Genomic DNA, 12,501 nt, shown 5'->3' on the forward strand with positions numbered 1-12,501 from the left:
GGCCCCTGAAGGACTGCTGGACTGGCAGAGGGCAGCCACCGGACATGGGGTGTTTTGGCCCAAGGGTGATCAGAGGGGTTCCAGAAGGCAAGGGCAGCATAGAACTGAAAATATAAGTTTGTGAGAAAATGGGTTTGATAAGTCACCTAACATCGCAGGACCTAGTCTGCCCCTGTGGGAGACAGAGGGGCTGCTAAGGATCTCTCTGCTTCACACGTGAGACTTTGCTTCCCATATCTGTCTCTTCAGCTTGCTTGGATGAGGTTCTTGAATGTCTCCTGCGGTTTTCTTTTAAGTTTGACTAGCGTGCCTTCTCCATTGCTTATTAGTATTTTCTTCAAAAAGAGAAAGAAAAATCAACTGCCGTGTTGTGCCTCTGTTAAATAAACAGCTGGCTCCATCGAGGAAGAGGCTGGCCTGGCTGGCATTGGTGGACCCTCCTCTCCTCGGGTCACCTCGTTAGTGGGACAGGTTTAAAGATTGGGACCTGAGCCTTCAACATCCAGGAAACGCATGTGCTCATCCCTGGACTGACTATCGGGAAAATCTCACCAAAGTGATTACGTGTTTTACAAACTTTATTTCAAATTGGAAATGTATATTTACCTATACACAGAAACAAGTGGCTTTGCCTTTGGTAGCTGAAGGCCACCACTTGATGTCCTGGTCACGTTGGGGTGCCTGAATTGTACCCCACACGTGCTTGTCGATGAGTTTCATATTCAGCAAACACCCAGAACCTGCACATGAGTCTCTAGAGTCCTTGACTGTGTATGTGTGTGTGTGTGTGTTTTTTAAACTTTATTCACTTTTTTGGGAGGATATGTTAATTTCAGCTTTAAATTACAATGCCTCAAAGGGATACTGGGAGGTTAAATATTTCTTGTGTGTATGTTCTTTTTCAGCAAGTGCTAGAAATTATAAGTGGGGTCCCCTTGTTACATCTCAGAGGGGGGCGCACAGATTTGCACTTTCCTAGGCCAGTGGGAAGAGAGAGAAAAGAGAGCGTGGGGACTCGGGAGAGCTTGCATGGCCTCTCGGCTGAAAGCTTACTTTCTTCACCTTGGTCCTGTCTGCTAGGGCTGCCAGAACAAATACCACAGATGGAGGTGGGAGCTGCAACAACAGGAATTTATTTTCTTGCAGTGCTTGAGGCTGGACTTCTGAGATCCAGGCATGGGCAGGGCTGGTTTCTCCTGAGGCCTCTCCTTGGCTTGCAAATGCCGCCTTCTCCCCGTGTCCTCATGTGGTCATCCCTCTGTGTGTGTCCGTGTCCTCACCGGCTCTTCCTTTAAGGACAGCAGTCACATTGGATTAGGACCTATCCTAAAAGCCTCATTTTAACTTAATCACCTCCATAAAGGTCCTGTGTACAAATATGGTCACTTTCTAAGGCACTGGGTGTGGGGACTCCAGCACGTGGAGTTTTGGCGGGACACAGTCAGCCTGTAACAACTCTTGTGCAGTAGCACTCAGTGGGGTGAACAACCCTGTGCAGGGCACCTGTGGCTCATGCCATGGGCTCATCACTCATCAGTTTGCTCTGCTCCCAAGCCCCAGCTGAGAGTAACCCCTGGAAGGCTTCAATCTTTTTGGAGAGTAGACTTTGGGGAAGGATGTTCCCAGGCTGATTGCTGTAACAGGGAATTTGGGAGGCCAGGGAAGAAGCGCTCTGGGCTGGACGGTGTTCAGCTGAGAAGTGGGTAGTTAGAGCAAGAGTAAGTGAGGTTAGTGCAGAAAAAGGGGTGAGATGTTGCCAAGGGGCAGCATTGTCCAGAATTAGCCTCACAGAAGTGCGGACTGTCACAACCAGGAATGAGCATCGGAGACCATTCTCCCTGCAGAGTTCCTGGGATGAAAGTCTACAATATTTTTCCCGTCACAGGGCATGGAGAAGACTCATTCCTCTGGTCTCCATCCACAACAGACTACCTGGCTTGCTGGCAACTGTCCAGCGTGCAGATTGTGGAGAGGACAGGGCAGGAGAGCACACACGTGGGGAGGCTAACGTGGCAGACATCTGTTGTGTTCATCTGCTCTTCACTCTGTCTCCCTTTCTTCTGGCAACAGACCCTATTTCCTTGACACCAGAAGTGGCCCAGGATGGGTAAATTACCTCACCATTTTAAGCACAGTGACTATTCCAAGAAGCGTAATCAGGTTGAGCCAAGATGACCTAACCAGAGTTTTCCTTAGGCTTTCTCAAATGGGAGCCAGGAGAACAGCTCTTCTCTGCTTGAAGAACTTGTTAAGGATGTAAGTCAGAGCTGCGTTGTCATAAATCCACCCCGGGGAGAAGCTGATTGGGTTGGGTAAAGTCTACACACAGAGAGAAACTGAGACCAGAGCAAAGACTGACCCCTGCTGGGGTCTGAGTCCCTGCCTGGGTTGCCCTCAAGGCTGTATCCTTGCCCCTGCCTGTCCTTCTTGTGGTTTGGTCCTGTGAGCCAATAATAAATCCCTCCCTCGCTGGGATTTCTGCCTCTTGTGACCGCAAGAGTCCTGACTAGTTCAGGTAGAGCTCGGATGGCATTGAAGCTTGTGCAGAATATACGGAGAATGAAAAGGGTTTGGAAGCTGTGTTCTGAGCAGGAAGAATGGGACCGGCCTACCACCCAGAGGCGACGGCACGCTGCCGTCGGATGACTGAGAAAAAGCAAAGCGACTGAAGTTATCCTTGGCTTCTACATTCTGAACAAGAACCTTCTTCAGACTGGCAGAGTGAAATGACCTTGACTGAAAGGGAATTGGAACCCAAGGCAAGCAAGGAGAGAGCATGAAAGGGCCACCGGCACGTGAATAAACTTGTCCCCCAGCCCTGCTGAATAATGCTAGTGGAGAGGACACCTTTCCATGTGATTGGGGACATGTGCTTTTGTAGGAATTATGACAATGGGGTGACATGCTGTAAAACTGGAGTGAGTGTTAGAGCAATTTTGAAAAGGTGTTGGGGATTGAGAGTGGAGTCCTTGGATTCTAGGGGGGGATGTCACGCCTTGGTTTTTGCAAGGTGTTCTACAGAGCCCTTTGTGGTGGGCTTGCAGCTGAACCTGTGCTGTCAGACAGCCGCGTGGCTTGGCAGGTGGTGAGGAGTGGGAGGCAGGGGCAAGAATCCTGTTTTGGAAAGGTTGTGTCTGAGGTGCCTGCAAGGTGTTTGTGTGGGGCTGTTCAGAGGGCAAATTGAAAATTTGGATCTGGAGTTCAGAAGAGGAGTCAGGGCTGGTGAGGCAGCTCTGGGGGTTGTGAACAGGAAGGCAGGAGCCAGATGAATGAGACCCCAGGGGTCTCCACGCATATAGGAGAGAGAAGAGCAGGCTCCAAGCCAGAACCTCCAGCGACTTACACTTGAGGTGGAAAAAGAAGAGAGGAGAGAGAGGGGGCAGGTGGTTCCAAGACGGGGAGGACGAGGGGAGGCTGGAGGGGAGAAGCCTCCGCAAAGCAGGCAGCAGCTGACTGTGCCAGGTGCCCCAGGAGGACACCGCTGTGATGAAAGACCACCCTTGCTTACAGGTGAGGAGGTCAGGCGTGGTCTCTGAGGATCTGTTTCAATCCGCAGGGATATAAATGATGACTAGGATGAGGGAGTGACGGTGACAGATGCGTCTCCTTTCCTTCCTCTCACAGCACCTCCTTCCCCTGCATCTCCTCCTCGGCAGCCCTTCGGCAGTCTCTTCACGGGGTTCTGCCTCTGTTCTTCCTGCGGCTGCACCAGCTTCCACGCTGCCACCAGGCTTCCCTTCCCGTGGCATACACCCGGTGGCCTGAGGAAGAACATGCAAGCCCAAGCCTGCATCTTAGTTGGAGAAATGCTGACTTCAGATTTCATGCAAATGGGCCCCGAAATCTCAGTGGCTTAGCATCATGCAAGTTCTCACCCAGGAAAAGGCCCTCAGCAGCAGGGGTGGGCCTGCTCCATGTTGCACAATCAATCAAGGATGAGATTGACAGGGTGTTGCCATCTCCACTGCGTGGCTCCAAGCTTGCCATGGGTGGTGACGTTCAAACCAGCGGACAGAGTGTGTGTCCAGGCAGCAGCCCCTGGATGGAGGCCCAGCTGCAGCCCAAGGAGGTGGGATGCAGGCCAGGCCTGGAAGTGGTGTGCATTACATCACTTCTACCACATTCTGTTGGCTAGAACCAGGTCACGTGGCCATACCTCACTGTAAGGGAAGCTGGAAAATGCAACCTAGCTGAGTCACGGGAGGAAAGGAAAAACATAGCTGGTCTCTGGTAGTCACAGCATTCAAGATCTTGCAAAAGTGGACCCAGCTCACTTTTCCAATCCCATCTTCCTGGAGTTTGGCCCTACTCCAGGGCACAGAAAAGCATTGCTTAACTGCTCCTCACATATACCATGCAGGTTTCCACTGCCCCCTCAATCAAGAATCTCCTTTTCCTAACCCCTAGCTACTTGCTGAAATCCCACTCACACTGTAAGCTAACCAGGGACATGCTGCCTCTTCATGGAGGCTTCTCTGAGTTGCAGTGATTTCCTTCCTTTTATAATTTGTTTGCTCCAACCCCACCACTCCTTACTTCCTGCTTATAGTCTAGTTATGATGGTTATATAAATTCCCATGTCCTCCTGTAAGCATAGACTGCAAACTCATTCAGGGCAGGGTTAAATAATAGTTATCTTTGCTCACTCTGTAATTAGGCTAACTATAGGTCTTACCATCCCAAGTCGGGATGTGTGGTCTGAGAAGTCTTGGTGTACCTACATCAGAATCAAGCGGGCAAAATACTGTAGATTGGCAGTCTTCAGAATATCCTGGGACAGGATCGTGGAGACATAATGGAAACTCAATATACATGGTTGGTCTAGAATGAAATTCAGTTACTGTTATTACTTAGTAATACACAAAGCAAGAGAGAATAACTCAAATTACAGCACAGCTGGCTTGAGACATTTTCTGGGGCACTGGTTTGCCCAGCTCAATTCTTAACATCCCAAGACTCTCAGCCCAACTGAAATGCCTAGACATTTCATTGAAAAAGTACAAAAATCAGTCAAAGCAGGAATCTGATGTTTCACACTTGGCATTTGGTGCCTGTCTGTGACCATTTGAATTCAAGTGCTTTAGCAGGCACTCCCGGGTTCTGAGACGAGGTTAAGATGAATGGTTTTATGTGGTGTCTGTTATGGTTCGTTCAGCAACTGGAAGCTTGTTTACAGCTCTGTGGCTGAGGGCCTGGGAACTGTCTGTGAATTATTTTGTCAACAAGTCAGCCAGGGCTGGCTGGCTTCCAGTCTGCTCATTGCTTATATTTGGTCCTCAATTAGGAGACGTGAATACAAGGAAGACATTATTTTCATAATAAAAATGTTTATGTGTATCTGCTCCATTCCAGGCTGAGATCCTATGGGCATTCACTGGAGTTGAAGCAAGAAGGGGCGAATGCAGAGGGAGAGCTGGCGCCACGGTGTAGACGGGCTGCGCACCTCCCTGCTGGGTCTCCCAGAGGCGGCACTGGGTGACGGTGTCCTGGTGGGCTGCCTGTCTTGTAGGGCAGGAGGACACCTCTCCAGGCTGCCGGCACAGAGTCTTCTCCATCAACTGGGCAACCAGGGAGTGTGGGTAAAGGATGGACACGGTGTGGAAACGGCCCCTCCGCCTGCCGGCTGGTCTTCCTTCTCAAGTCCCCAGACAGCCTGGCGTGGGGCCCAGCCCCGTGAGAGTTCAGAGGGTATCTGTTAAAGGACCCTGCCTCCAGCCCCACTCCCCAGTTTCTCCTTTTCTTACACTTCTGCCCCAAAGGCAAATGTTCCTGAAATAACCCTGTGTGCCTGTGCTCATTCTGGTTCTTCTTCCTGGAATGCCCACCCTCCCCCAGCCCGCCAAACCCAGTGGGAATCCAAAACATTCTTGAGTCCTTTTGGATGGCACGGTCTTCACCCATCTTTTTGGTGGCCACAACCAACTATGGGTTCAGAGTTCGGGGGTCATCTTTTATGTCCATTGCTGCCCCCTCCAGCTGTCACGTCCCCAGCCTGTCTGGGCACTGGTCCTGCATGTGGCCAATCCTCCCCTCTGGGCCAGCTGGGAGCGCCTGGGAGCACAGCTGTCAGATGGGAAGAGCAGGAGCCCTGCCGCCCGGGGCTGGTGGGGGACCGTGCAGGTCAGCCATGGCACCTGGCACTGCAGACAGGCCCGGGTGCAGAGCTTGGATGCCAGCTGCTCGGATGGGCAGCTCGCTGTGGGGACAATCAGGCAATGGGAGAGGAGGGGCCAATGCCATGGCGCTCAGAACCCAGACCCAGGGATGCTGCTGGTCCTCTTCTGATATCTGGAGGCTGCCATGGCACGGGGTGGGGAGCTTCTGAGTCCCATTGGCACACCCGGGCAGAAGCCCATAGTGGGGCCCAGCCCAGGCCCAGGAGGTGGGGTTCAGCTTCACATGCTGTCCACAGGAGGACTGGGCTGCTTGGGGAGGTGGGAGCTGCTGGTCACAAGAGGCCATCACGACCGAGACGGAGCCTCAGCAGGGGTGGAAGGGACGACCTTCATGGGCCCTCCTGAGCATAGTCATCGCTGCCCTGCTTGTCCCACGGGGCTGCTGGAAGACTCCACTGGAGGATGTACAGTGGTATAAAAAGGTAAATATGATTGCAACACGGGGATTAGTCTTGCTGGTAGAAATCATGGCCCTCCTCTCCACCAGGAGCAGGTGCTGGGTGTGATGCGGGCAGGGAGAGAAGCTCCTGCCTACTGGAGACACTGAGGCTGAGCTGCTGGAGGAAGGCAGGACAGGACGCCCAGCCCCGCTTCAAGCAGCTTCTCTGTGAAGTTTCCTGCCTCAGCTTCCCTCCTGCGCCCTCCCAGAGAGGGCTTGGGCCTTCCCCCAGCTCTCACCTGAGCAAAGGTGGAACATGCCCAAGGGGCGGGAGTCTGCAGGGCCATGGAGCCCACCCGGGTGGGTAGCTGTTTCGTGGGCTGGGGTTGGGACAAGGTGGCTGTTGCATGGGGGAGAAAAAGGCCACCAGAAGGCAGCTGGCAGGAGCTCCATGGGAGAGCGTGTTCCACTGAAGGGCTATTTATAAAGTCGGGCACAGTTTGTTTAGCTTTGTGGGGTTCCCTTCGTCCCAGGGCACAGTGTGACCCAGGACTCCAGGGAGGGATGCCAGCACGATGCTGGGGCTGGGTCACCAGCCCCCCTGTCTGGGCAGTGACAGACATGCAGTCTCACAAACAGACTCTCCAAAACCATGGTTATCTGTGTCTGGCACTTATTTTATGTTAGAATATGGAGGGCGGGGTGCAAGCAGAGTTTGCTTTTTTTCCTATTTGCCCAGCACATTATTTTGAACAAAAATATGTTCAGGGAGTTGAAAGAGAGCCTTGAGTAAAGCTGTCTTGCTGTTAGTTAACTCATAGCTATTGAGGCTAACTCAGGCTGCTCAAAGAAGCAGCCCTAGAATAAGTGGCAGATGAAACAAACCGCAAAAAGAGACGTATGAGAGAGAGTAATGACCTTCTAGGAAGAAGCGAGGATCCAGAGAGCACAGTAGAGTGGGAGGGGCTCTGGACGGCAGGTCACAATGTCTGGGCTTAGTCCCAGCTCTGTCACATACCAGCCGTGTGACCTTGGGCCAGTCACTTAACCTCTCTGAGCCTCAGTTTTTCCATCTGTAAATTAGTCTAATCATCCCTGCACTGCTGGCCTCACTGAGGCGCTGTAAGTCTATTTTGATAAGTGATATTAAAACATAGATATTACCAAAATCTCTCCCTTTCTGGCCATGAGTGCAATCGCTGCTCTGCTTTCTGAGAGTTGGCATTTTGCTTCTCCTGCATTGTGCCCATCTGTATAATGCTGTTTCTGTGTCCTTCCAAACTGCCATTTAAGGCTTGCTTCCTGGCTGACTTTGGGGTGGCGGAGGTGAGGCCTGCTTCCTTAGCAGATGCATGTCAGAACTTGTGTCTCTGTCTCTGTCTCCCTATCCCCCTCACACCATCTCCCACTGCCTGTGGTTTGAGGGATCATATTCAATAGAACTCCTTCCTTCCAGGTACACAAGCCAGAAGCCCTGGAGTTGCCCACAGCTCCTTCTGTCTCTCCCAGCCCGGTCCAGTCCACTGGTAAATTCTGTGCACTTTGTCTTCCAGGTTTGCTCAGAATCCAGCCCTTGTCTCCACCTCTGCTGCACCACCACCCGTCTGAGCCACCACCACCTCCGGCCAGACTGCTGTGCTAGCTGCCTCCAGGGTGTCTTTCCTCTCTTGCACCTTCAGTGTATTTCCTACACAGTAGCTGGGGCCATCCTGTGAAATGTGAGCCTATCAGGCCACCCACTGCTGCACCCTGACTCCCAGTCAACGTCTGGCCCTTCGTTTCCTACTCTCCTGCCATTGCCTGCCCTACCCCAGCCACCCTGTCCCCCATCCTCCTCCCTGAACATGCCAGCCTGCTCCCACCTCGGGGCCTTTGCAAGTCTTGTCCCCTCTGGTGGCACTGTTCTTTCCCCAGTCCACCGTGGTCTCTTTCTCTTATCTCCTTCAGGCTTTCATCACATGGGAGGGCTACCCAGACCATCTTATCCAAGATGGCACAACCTGCTTCCCATCCATCTTTCAGTTTTATTTTTCTCCATAGCAGTCATCACCATCTGACACATGTATATTTTTCTCATCTTATTCATTGTGTGTCCCTCCTACACCCACCCCAGAATGTGAGTTCCATGAGGCCAGGGATTTTCCTTCATTCGTTTCATTGTCAAATCTCCTCCAACACCCCCCCTTGTAAAATGAATTGGGGGGGGTAATCCCTCTTTTGCAAAATCTGTATTTTTTTGTCTGGAAAATTTTGTATCAATTTGGGATGATCCGTTCTTCGAAAGTTTTTCCTCACCTGTAAATCCATCTGGGCCTGGTACTTTGTGTGTGTGTGTGGCAGGGGGGGTTGGGGGTTGGGGGAAGGGGGGGTTAATTTTAACCACTTTGCCAGTTTCTTTAATAATTATAGCACTATTCAAATTTTAATTTAATTTTTTTTTTTGCTTGAGTCAGTTTTAGTGAGTTAGGTATTATAGGTCTTGTCAATTAGTTTTGTAGGTATTTTTTTAAGCTTTCAAATTTTGTGGCGTATCATTTTTGATCATGTTCTCTAATTATTTGTTACTCATATTTAATGTGTAGTTATATCACCTTTCGTTCATAATATCACTTGTTATGACTTCTATCTTCTTATCTTTATAAATCTTGAGAAGTTTATCAGCATTGATTGTTTTAACAAAGACCCAGCTCTTAGCTTTTGGTTCTTCTCTGTTGTATCTCTCTTTCCTGTTTCGTTGATTGCTGCTTCTATATATATATATTTTTTTGCTGAATTCTTCTAATTTCCTTGAGTTTGTTACGTTTTTCTCTTTCTTCTTGAGAATAACATTTAGCTCAATAATTTTGAGATTCTGTTTCATTCTAATATAAATATTTCGCTATAAATTTCTCTCAAAGTACGCATTGGCTGCATCCTAGAAGTTTAAATACATGGTGTTTTTATTGACATTCAGCTTTAGATATTCAAAAAAGTTTCATTTTGATATTTCCCCATTAACCTATGCATTAGTTAGCAGTACTGCCAAATATGTGGTCATTTTTAATTTACATTTTAAACTTCTAATTTTATTTCATTGTGGTCAGAGTTGCCAGTCGGCTTCATATCTAAGTTTGAAGTTTGTTGAGACTTTCTTTATGGCCCAGTACACGATCAATTTTTGCATGTATTCCGTGTACACTTGAGAAAGCTGTACGTTTTTTAACACTTGGAGGAACTCCACATATATCCATTAGAGGTTAGCTGAGTGGATCATAACTCGTAATTGACTGGTTCATATTTTCTATATTCTTGCTGACTTTTCTTGTCTTCTTGATGTAGCAATAACTGAGAAGCTCATGCACAATTCATCCTAATTCTATAAAATTTGACCTAATACATTTGAGACTATTCTATTATGTGCATAAATATGTTTAAAGTTGCTCTCTTCTTGGTGAATTAAAACTTTCATTATTTTATAGTGACCCTTTGGAGTCCTGATAACGCTCGCTGTCTTAGAGCCTAGTTGAAATGACACTAACATGCTACGTGGCTTACTTTCGGTTCGTATTTGCTTAGTATGTCATTTTCCATCCCTATGCCTCCAGCCTTTGCGTGTCTTTATGTTTAATGAGTGTCTCTTATAGATAACACAGACCGGGCTTTAAAAAATTCAGACTGTTTACCATCTGAGTGGCGAGTTTCATCCAAATACATTTATTTTAATTATTGATATATTTGGGCCTGTTTCTACTTTCTTTGTGTCAAGTTTTGTTTTCTTTTAAATTTTTACTTGCTTTTGAAGTAAATAAGACAAGAACTTTAGCAATCTCTTTGGCCTCTGTTCTCTTTTGAAGAGCTTGTGTGCCTCAGTTGTCTGCTTGCTCTGGCCTCTGAGTTTGTCTCTCCCATGGGAATCCGTTTTTTCTGCAGCTCTGCACCAGAGGGTTCCCAGGAGCTCAGGGGAAGGGTGAGTGGGTCCCAGGGTGCTGAGCTCCTCACTAGGAAAAACAACTTCTAAAGGCAGGACTTGACTCTGTCCTCCAGAGATGAGCAGAGTCAGGAGAGCGTTGCTCCTGGAATGTAATTCCCCATCCCATGGGTGGAGGAGGAGGGGTGAGGAGGCACCGGTCTGAAGGTTTCTAGTCTCAGCCTCCCTTTTTATAGCTCTTCAACTATACTGAACTTGTGCAAGGTCTGATTTTCTTGCCGAGGACACCTGGACCAGAGGTTTGGGAGCAGGAGCAGAACCCTGACAGTTCCTTTCCCCTTTACCCTTCATGAGCTGATCTTGCTCCAAGCCAAAGCCACGTCCCCCTACAGACACGTGTCCGTACAAGCACCCCGGCTCACTCTGGGGCTTATTAAAATGTCCCAGCACACATCTTCCCAGCTCCCAGGTTACCTTCTGGGAAGGCACCTGTGCTGGAGATGGACAGCCTCTCTAACCAATCCCTGAGTCTCTTCCTCTGTGTCGGGTGCTCCATTCTTTCTGCCGCCCCCAGGAGCTCTACCTGCACCTTTCAGCGGTGGCTCTTTGGGCTTCCTCACTTGCTCCACTCGTTGTCCCTCCTTAGCTTTTCCTGTATCCTGCAAAACCACGTTGCATTTCACTCATGACTCATCCTACAGGACTGCTCTCAGGTCACAGCAGCTCTTGATCCAGTGCGTCCCACCTGGACTCAGATTCCTGCTCCACAGAAATCAGGGACAGAACAGAGGAGGAGCAGGAGAATGATGAGCTGTAGATGGAGTTTGACAGCCCCTCGCTCCCCACGGTACCTGTTGCCACCTTCTCATCCACGTGACAGTCTTATTCTTGTTACTGTATTTCAGGGGAAGAACCATTTTTTTTTTTTAAAAGATCTGGATTTGAGAGGCTTCAGACTTGTTGTCACAAAACCCGGCGGAAGGCAAGAATGAGATTTCGGTTTAAAATACAAGCTATAAGTGAATGCTTGAAAAACTGATGATGAGACCTCACCAGCCTGCTTCCCTTGCCCTCTGCCTGGAATCCTGGAAGTCAGGGATGTTCCTCTTCCCAAAGGCATGGAAAATTCATCCATGGAGAAACTGTATATCCCCAGAGAAACACCTTCAGGCATTGACATTTTCCCAAAGGAGAAATCGATTTTCTATTGCTTTATCATTTCCTGAAGGTTCTACCCATGCTTACAGGACAGCCGGTCAATTTTAACACCTTCGTTTTAGTGAGTTAAATATGGACTGGCAGCTTAGGATCACCATGTGTTTGAGGGCAGCTTTCAACATGAGGGACTGAAACTAGTGTCATCTCTGGAAGAGACACACACGCAGGGAGCAGAAGGAAAAAACACTGAATTATAACAATAGCCTTAGAGAAAAGGGACAAGCTGAGAACAAGGAAGAACTCCTTGAAATTAAGAATACGAAAGCTGAAACAAAATCTTCAGAAAGACTTGGAAGATAAAGATGCTCTTAGAGGGTAGAACAAGGAGACAAAAAGAATAAGATGAGAAAATCAGAGGGTGTTTTTAGGAGGCCAGACATCTCTCTGGAGTTCTAGGAAAAGAGAATAGAGAAAATAGAGTGGAGAAATTTTAAAATAAGTTATACATGAAAATTTCCCAAAATGGAAGAACATAATTTTCCAGTTTGAACGGGCCCATATGAACATAACAACTAAAAAACAGTGGGTGAAAACTTTCAGAGGGACAAAAAAAGAATCAGGAATTAAGACTGCATCAGATTTCTTAGTAGCAACTCTGAATATTAGATAAGAATAGAATACTATTTCTACAAATCTTCAGATATTTCAGTAAACACTGGGCTTCTCAAATGACCGTATTGAAGGACAAGCAAAATATGTAAAAGTGAACTCATAGGGTGAGTGGGAGTAAGAAATGTAACCTCCAACTGCTTCCTATATTTTGAAAATCAATTGAGGTATAATTTATGTACAGTAAAATGCAAGTCTACCATTTGATGTGA

This window comes from Cynocephalus volans, chromosome 5 (genome assembly GCF_027409185.1).
Source record: "Cynocephalus volans isolate mCynVol1 chromosome 5, mCynVol1.pri, whole genome shotgun sequence".
NCBI lineage: Eukaryota > Metazoa > Chordata > Mammalia > Dermoptera > Cynocephalidae > Cynocephalus > Cynocephalus volans.